The following is a 9,797-nucleotide window of genomic DNA, read 5'->3' as shown; positions in this document are numbered from 1 at the left end:
TTCAAGCTCTTCCAGTTCTTTCTCTGATTCCTTCAACGGGGGTCCTGTTCTCAGTTCGGTGGTTTGCTGCTGGCATTCGCCTATGTATTTGCCTTATTCTGGCTGTGTCTCTCAGGAGAGATCTATATCCGTTCCTGTCGGTCTGCACTTCTTTTGCTTCATCCATCTTATCTAGTTTGGTGGCTGTATATGTATGGGCCACATGTGGGCAGGCTCTGAATGGGTGTTCCTTCTGCCTCTGTTCTAAACTTTGCCTCCCTATTCCCCTGTGGGTACTTTTGATCCCTTTAAAGAAGGAGGAAGCATTCTCATTTTGATCATCCATCTTGAGTTTCATTTGTTCTGTGCATCTAGGGTAATTCAATCATTTGGGCTAATAGCCACTTATCAATGAGTACATACCATGTGTGTTTTTCTGTGATTGGGTTACCTCACTCAGGATGATATTCAACAGAAACATTTTATTTCAAATTCCTCAAACCAAAGTTTTCCCAGTTCTCTCATATTTTTCTTAACATTCAGTTTTTTCATGTTTTTCCCTATTCATCCTTTGTGTAATTTCTAATTAATATAACTTCCTATAGTTCATTATTTCAGAAATATTAGAAGACCATCACTGGAACAAACATGTTTTCAAATTTACACTAAAATACTTTTGGTCAGTGAGAAAACAACCCAATTGTTCTCAATATTCTCTGTAAAATAATTCAAGCTTCCTACAAGGATTTTGTTTCTGGAAGCACTGTATGAAATTCCCCTGGGAAAGCAGCACACATACTTCAAGAAGGGCAAATGCTATAGTGCCTTGTTCATCCCATATTTTTTTAATCACATGGTAGAATTGCTTACATGTGGCTCCTCTGCATACATCTTTCTTAGGATTGGAAAGCATAAATGATGAGGAGTCCTCAAACTTAATACTACAAAATGAGTATTGATCTATAATCTTTGAAGATTTGGAGGTGTGATATGATTAATTATTTACTCTACATAGTAATGAAGCAAAAAGTTCATTTCTCAGAGAATTACTGCACTTAATTTTTTAAGAAAGGATTTCTTCCATCTTCTATTGGTACTTGAACAGAATTGGGTTTTGCCAGTGAAATAATTTCCATTGCCTTGTGCACGATTTCTTCAATATGGTCTGAGTTATGTGACACAAGGAGCTCCTTCATGATACGTCAAAAGTGTAAGCTGGAAAATGTATACTTTAAGTAGTCCAGTATCTGTTTACCTTTCTTCAGTTTCAGTCCACAAAGGTATTGGGTTTCTTAATTATCAATATACATATATATTGCATCTTTTCAATACCTTTTCAACAATTCTTTCACGTGGCTATTCCTAGAAATTAGTAAAAATACCACTACGCTCAAAATAATTGTCTTGTATATTACTAAGCTGATATTGTAGTATTGAATTCTAACAGAGAAAAGTATAGATAGCATTTTAATGGATCCCTAAGAAGCAACAACCTTTAAAGTCTGCATTGTGAAACTTGTATCAGAATCTTGTCATAGTTTTAGTTATTCACAACTCACAACTGACATCCTAACCTGCCTAAGAAGAATTGGATTTGTCTTATAAAAGCATGCTTTAATATGCAAAGGTTAAAATGACAAGAGAAAGACAAAGAATGAGAAAAGAGGGAAAGAAACAATGCATTAAATAGGGCAAGAGAGTCTTTGTGGAGTAATCTTTGTGCACTGCTTACCAGAATAAAACTATTAAAATATATTTCCATAAAACCATGCAATGTACTATGACAGCATGAAAGTGTGTTTCAAATATTTTTAAAGGACTGGAACTCTGCAAAGAATTCATTATCCACGCTCAAGCCCAAGCATTTAACAGTTTTCCACTCAGCCATGGAGTTTCGACCACCAACAATGGACTTTAACAAAAACAAATGAATAAGTAGAGTTAAAAATGTTACTTGAAATTGTATTAGAACCAGAAAGCCACTAGAAAATGCTTTGTGATATTAGCCTAGATGTAGTAGTTTGCAATAAGGACAAAAAAAAAAATCGTAACATACTTGCCTACTTACTTACGTACTTCATTTATTTATTCATTTATTTATTTATGTCCTATCATCACTAACAATTGAGAGTTTAGATCCATGGAGAAAAACTTTAGAGAATTATATTTTAAAAAATAAAATGTTTTGAAGATTTGGCATTAGTGCATTTTGGATATTATGTGTAAGTGTCTTGTGTTTGCATGTGTCAAGTAACAGTTGTATGAAGAACAATGTCACATTTTCAAGTAAAAATATGTAGAAAATTTTACAAATCCATTAATATATTCTACAACTAAAGTGTAGCAAAATATAAAATACTAATAAAAGAAAATACTATGTTTTAGTTAATGACTTATCAATTTTCCTTACTACCTAATACAATTCTGAAAGCCCCAATTGATTTCAACATCACCTCAGAATTAATTTAATAGAAATGTGATTTACATTTAAATGCTGGAAAAGTTCTCATATTTTCTTTAATAAAATTTATACATTGATTAATAGACTTAAATTTTGTAATGTATTTTTATTTATGAACTAGTATTAATATGAAACTATCATATAACTACAAAAGTATTAAAACTACAGGTCACAAAGACAAAGTGACAATCTTTAGGAGCCATTTTAAGTTTCAGTCCCAACCACAGCATGGTGACTCACAATGTCTCAATAACATCAGTTCCAGGGGATCTGATACACTCTTCTTGTCTTCATCGTCACCAAGTATACACGTGTTGTACATATACATGAATGAATGCAAAGACTCATGCACTTAGAATAAAAATAAGTCCATACCTTAAAAGTAATAGGGAACCCATATGTAAATTAAAACTCATGATTTTCAAATTTGGCTTACTTTGTTCTTAATTGCTTTGTTACAAATGATAATAGTATATAATAGAAAATTTAAAATATTTACTTAATTAGAATTAATTTTAATACAAGATGCATGCCTAGATTGGGCAGATCTAACACTACACTACTCTATTCCCCAGCTATGAGATCCCTGATAACTTGCAGTTTCTCCAGGCCACATGCCTCTGCTCCATCTTCCTTCCACCTCCTTTTCCACTTTTCTTCCTTTCCCCCCTCTCCCCAACACTTCAGTGACTCCTTCCCTTCCCCTTTCCAAAGACTCTAGTCTTTATTTTACAAGTTAAAATGGGGAGAAAGTTCTGATGAAGTCACCTGAATACCTGATTCACTCCTCCTCCCAGGAAGCACCTCTTGGGGAAGCTTAATTAACATCAAATACAAACAGCATCAGGGCAACCCACAGGGACCCCATTGACCAGAAGCTTTAATTCCCAAATTTGTTCCAATAATTTTGGCTTTATTCTGTTTCATTTTCATTTGTTTATTCCATATGGTTACCATTCTTAGAAGTAATATAACATTTTCACTTGTGGCAACTGTATTTCATACCAGAAGAAACAGAATGTAGAAAGTAGAGGAAAGAAAAGAAAGGAATCAAGATTATCAAAATTACTTATTCTATCTTTAATTAGAAGAAAATAAAGGATAAAAAGTTTTTACTTCTATTTGATGTGAGATTTATTTGATCCACTCGTTTTCTTCATGTACTTGCGAATTTGGTCAGGGATATAAATAATGGAGAAATTCTTTTCTTTGAAATTACATCTCAAAGAAAAGCCTGTACTGACTCTTTATGTAAGTATAAAATTGCCCCCCTGCACTCAAAGGTACACTTCTTAAAAGCTCATCTACACTTCTTCCTCTTCTCTAGAATGGTACTGGTAGAAATAATGTTTGGAATGTAATTTAGGATCAAAGAAAACTATCACATTTATCATGAAATAAAATTTAAAACGGTTCTTAAGGAAGCTCTTTAAATAGCCAGTCAGTAACAATCCAGGAAAAAAAATGCTTTAGCTGAGCTTTTTAACACCAGTGCTTTTATAAAAACTGAACTACATTATTCTTCAGAAATTGCTAATTGCTATGCTGATACTCCCTGGCAAACAAGGGAGGCTGCATGTTAGAAAACCATCATGTACCATACTGTGGATGCTCATTGATTCTTTCTTTTGACAACATAATGTGATGTAGATAATAAGCTATTGTAGAAAGGAGGACCTGGCTTCTGGAGTGAGATTATAACTCTCCCCTTAAGGATATAAAAGAAACAAAGAATACACCCTGAATCTGCCATACATTACCTCCATTTATTTCTCCAGGGACTTTAAATTATTTACATCATAGAAGTTCAGATGGAAATCTTCTCATTCTAAACACAAAAACTTCTAAAATTTTTTATTTGAAATACTGCAAATAGAGCTCTCCTGCAAAGCTTTAAAACAGTTTATCCCTCATTTTGCACTGTAGGTGACCTCTTAAATTTTAAAATAATTACCAGCATAGAATCCTCTTCAGGTAATGTGCCAAATGGTAGAAGCAGGAAAAACTTAGCTGACAAAGAGCTGCAAGTCCCTGAGCCTCCTTATGAGGAGTGTGAGGATTAAAAAATGACATTTCACTATTTTCTTTTTGTTAGCTCTTAATTATTTGTTGTTTAAAACAGAACTGAAATGATGAGTATTATATTTACTATCAATTACTCCCATATGAAGTTTATAATAAGAAAAAGAAGAGCAGCTCAGATGCCATAAAGGCAGAAAGGATAGTTTTGAAAACAATGTACTAAAGAAAAAACAGTCCCAAGAGGCAGCCACCTGATGGACCAAACTTCAGTGTCTTCTGACCATGCTACTCTGTCTCTTTGTGAATAAGCAGTAGAACTACAAAAAATCAGATAAAAAGAGTATCTAGAATTATTTCCAGACGTCACAGTATAAGAGAGGATTCAATTTCCTTTCAAACATAAAGGACATGACATTCTCCTTACTCCCTTGAATAAGTGACTGTAGGCCACAGAACAAGACTTTAAGTTTGTTCCCAAATACTTCAAAAATAATATGCATGGGTTTGTGTAATACCTCAGTTCTTACTTTTGATAAGTCCTGATTTGTTAGCAATTGACAAGACATTGAAAAAATATATAGATGCAAAGCTATTGAAAATTTGTCTTTAGTTAGACAACATAATGTGAGTTTATTTGCATATTCACTATTGAGACACAAATGCTTCAGTTAGTATAGTTTGACACAAATGCTTCAGTTAATATAGTTTGTTTTCATTTACCCCTGTTCATAAAATATACATTCTACTGTTTCCTTTATTTAAAAAAGCACTGTAGTACAGCATCTTGCCAATCAAAATGTCTTGCCCAATTAATTTTCCATATTACAAATGATGTACAGCAATAGTCAGTTATAAGAATCGAAATCTACCAATTAAATGTGGGCCCATTTTTACCTCCATATTTGGGAGTCACTATGAAGTGACACAACTGACCATAATTTAACATGTAAATTTTAACAAAAAGTGACAGTGATAGTACAGACATACACGATACTAGCCTGTGACTGCTAATTCAGGTAACTGATAGAAATAAAGTCAATAAATCCATTGGACATATGTGCATTTCTCAGTTAAAATAAAGATTGGGCCCCTCAGAGGCTCTACCAGAGCCTGACCCATACGGACATGGATGCTAGCAGGCAACCATTGGACTGAACACTGAGACCCCAAATGGAGGAGTTAGGGGAAGGGCTGAAGGAGCTGAAGGAGTTTGCAACCTCCTAAGAAGAACAATATCAACCAACCAGACCCCCCAAAGTTCCCAGAGACTAAACCACCAACCAAAGAGTACACATGGAAGGACCCATGGCTCAAATTGCATACGTAGCACAGGATGGCCTTATCTGGCATCAGTGGTAGGGGAGGCCCTTGGACCTGGTGAAGGTTGGATGCCCCAGTGTAGGGGAATGCCAGGGTGGTGAGGTGGGAATTGGTGGGTGGGTAAACACCTTCATAGAAGCAAGGTGAGGGGGGCAGGAGAGGAGGTTTGTGTAGGGGAAACCAGGAATAGGGATAACATTTGAAATGTACACAATTACAATAGCCAATAAAAAAAGAATGGGCTAACATACACGGAAAAAATAGATTAAGAATAAAAAAAGAATAAAATCACTATACACAGGACTAACGTTCATGAAACATCACTAGAACAACAGAATTTTAGTGAATTGTACTTCAGAGAAGAGCACCTTGAGATCACTACTTTTAATATGCATATGTCTATATATGTTTATGTATATATTTCAAAACTGCAATATATCATTAGAAATACTGAAAAGAAAGGCACTGTTCCCAACTTAGCTGCAATACTCATATGTACAAATACACATAAGCAAGTATATTTTATTGAAAATTTGCTTTTACTTGCTCAGATACAGTATATTTTAAAACTGTGATTTGTAAAGAAAAGTTAAGTAATGAGACTTTCACCAAATCACTTGACCTGGTACTTCTGAGAATCACAGAGTTGAAGAAGTTCTTATGTGTACCAAGCAATGGGACTGAAAATCTACTAAAAAAAAAACACTCCAAAATAAGAACAATTCAGGTTTAGTTCCATTGCTCAAATCCATCAGTGCCTTAAAGAATAAACACAATAGTCCCCAAAATAGCACAAAGATGAATACTGTGAAACATTTACAGAGTCTACTACTATTACAAGTTGAAGACAAAGAAAAGAATAAGAAGAAATTATACACTCATTTCCCTGTTGAATGTGCATGTAAAATCTCCCAAATATTTGCAGAAAGAACATTCACAATTAACTTGAATTCATTACAGATATGTAGGCATGTCTCAGCATATACAAATCAACAAACATTACATAATATATAATCATCTCAATATATGAAGAAAGACTTTTGGCAAAATACAACGTCCTTTTACCATAAAATTCCTGAGTAACCTGGAAATTGAAAAAAAGAAACATCACAACATAATAAGCGGCTTTATATAACAAACCTATAGTCATCTTTTTTTTATTAACTTAAGTATTTCTTATATACAGTTCGAGTGTTATAGTCATCTTTATACTAAAATATCCTCAGTCATTTCCACTAACAGCAGAAGCAAAAGAAGGTATCCTTTTTCTCTACTCATTCAACATGGTGCTAGAAGTATTAACCACAGCAATAAGAAAAGAAAAGCAAATAAATGCTATACAAATAGGGGGAAATAAATCTATGTATTCCATTTTGTGTTAGAGTAAGTCGATTTTATTTAAGTAAAAATGTTCCTCTGGAAGAGCTTGAAGAGGCTCGAGACTCCTTATGAACAACAATGCCAAGCAACTAGAGCTTCCAGGGACTAAGCCACTACCTAAAGACTATACATGGACTGACCCTGGACTCTGACCTCATAGGTAGCAATGAATATCCTAGTAAGATCACCAGAGGAAGGGGAAGCCCTTGGTCCTGCTAAGACTGAACCCCCAGTGAACGTGATTGTTGGGTGGAGGGCGGCAATGGGGGGAGGGTCAGGAGGGGAACACCCATAAAGAAGGGGAGGGGAAGGGATTAGGGGAATGTTTGCCCAGAAACCGGGAAAGGGAATAACATTCGAAATGTAAATAAGAAATACTCAAGTTAATAAAAAAAAAGTCCCTGATTAAAGACAAACTTAAGAATAACATTTAAATGAGAGTTTCTAAATGGTTACACAACATTGATGACAAAAGAACCCACATGCGTAGCTAAAACAAACCTTGAATGGATTTCCATGTGTAAGAGATCAGAACATTCCAACATAGAGATGGGAGAGGCTCAGGAACCCTCCCCACAGTGGAGGAGCCACAGACAGGTTATGGTTGCTGGGAAAGAGAAACTTAGTTTCCTTTAAAGGTATGGGTCATGGAAGGTTGACCCCACTGGTAGATCCAAGGCATTCCAGTGGATGGAACTAAACCTTTGTGTACATGCAGAGTATGAACTGGACTCCATGAAACATTAAAAAAAAATGAGGACACAATTTTGGAAGAAGTGGGAAAGTGGATCTAGAAAGAGTTGGGGAAGCAATAGAGATGAAGATGATTGTAACACATAATATGCATGCATGAATTTTTTTTAAAATAAAATGATAGTTTTTAAAAGAGAATCAATTTATTAAACTAAAGTCCAAATATCAAGTGTCCAATTTTACTTTTTTTTCCCTACCTGATTATATTTATTATGGTGATTATATCTAGAAAAAAAATCTACTAATTTAAATTAAGTAACATTAATCAGAATACAAATACTCAATGTTAGGTATCGACAGTAGTGAAGAACTTAGTAAATGCAGTGAGATGTTAAATCCAAAGCTAATTTTTAAACATATGACTTTGATCAGTTCTAGCACTGATAAAAGTTTTTTGTTTTTATTTTTTTAATAATTTTACTTTTCTTGGATATTTTATGTATTTGTATTTCAAATGTTAGCCCCTTTCTTCCCTCTCCCATACCCCTCTGCCCTCCCCATGCTTCTATGAGAATGATAAAAGTTTTTTAAAATGACAGAATTAGGGCTGTGGAGATGGCTCAGGGGACAAAGTACTTGCTGTACAAGCATGAGGATCTGAGCTCTGATTACTTCATGAAAGCAGTTTAGAGTAATATACAGTATAATCTCAGTACTTGGGGTTAGGAGTAAAGACGGAGGAATGTAAGGGAGCTCACAGGCAAGCTGAAATGGTGAATTCCAGGTTCACTGTGAGATTGTGTGTGTATGTGTGTGTGTGCATGCATGTCTGTGTGTGTGTCTGTGTGTATGTGTACATATTTTTTCCAAGACAGGATTTCTCTGTATAACCTTGGCTGTCCTGGAACTTGCTCTATAGACAAGGCTGGCCTCAAACTCAGAGATCCACCAAGACCATATCAATAAAACTAATGTAGACATTGATACTGAAAAAGAGCCAACATAGACTTCTGGTTTCCATATCCATATACATGCAATTATGTATACACAGATACACAGCTAATTAATTGTGGAATTAATTGTTTTTCAATTGTTGAGAGTTTCATATGTACGTAAAATATGTCCCTATCAAATCTATGCCTATTATTTCCCCTTCACTTACTCCCTTATCCCCACTGCCACCTTTCTATCATTTTATGTAAATATTTTATTCTCTTGAGAATTTCATACATGATTACTATATTTCTAACCCTCTCTTCCCCATCCAAACACCTCCCATGTCTGCCTCATAATCATGACCTTTTCTCAATTATTATTGCTTTTGGATGTACGAACATGGTTTACATGCAAAACTGACACAAAAACATGCAAACACACACACACACACACACACACACACACACACACACACTCGCCCTACTGAGTTTATTTAGTACTTCTCATATGCACATGTGTTTAGGGCTGACTACTTGGAATTTGATAAACCATCAGGGGGATTTGTCCTTGGAGAAAATGGATTCTCTTGCTCCCAGTAGTCAGTGACTGCCTATGGCTTTTCCTCTCTAGCAGTGGAGCCGTACAAAATTTCCCTATCTATGTTAGCATGCTTACTGATGGAGTCATTATACAGGACTTGCTTAAGAAAGCACGGCATTGAGATTTCTTGGGTGCTGCATCCGTGTCATACCTAAGAGACATTTTTCTTGTAGCAGGCTGCAGGTCCTCTGGAGCTTAAAAACTTTATACCCTCTCTCCTATACCATTTCCTGAGACTTGGGTGTAGAGACAATCTTTAAAGATGTATCAACTGAGAATAGGTACCCCTAAGTCAGTTATTCTCATTTGACAAGTCATTTGACAAGTTGTAGATTTTTGTGTTACATTCCCACTAATGCAAAAAATGGTAGCTTCTTTGATAAAGGTCGAAAGCTATACTTATCTC

The sequence above is a fragment of the Rattus rattus genome, chromosome X (genome assembly GCF_011064425.1).
Source record: "Rattus rattus isolate New Zealand chromosome X, Rrattus_CSIRO_v1, whole genome shotgun sequence".
In the NCBI taxonomy this organism is placed as follows: domain Eukaryota; kingdom Metazoa; phylum Chordata; class Mammalia; order Rodentia; family Muridae; genus Rattus; species Rattus rattus.
Note: the sequence above shows the minus strand (reverse complement) of the source record.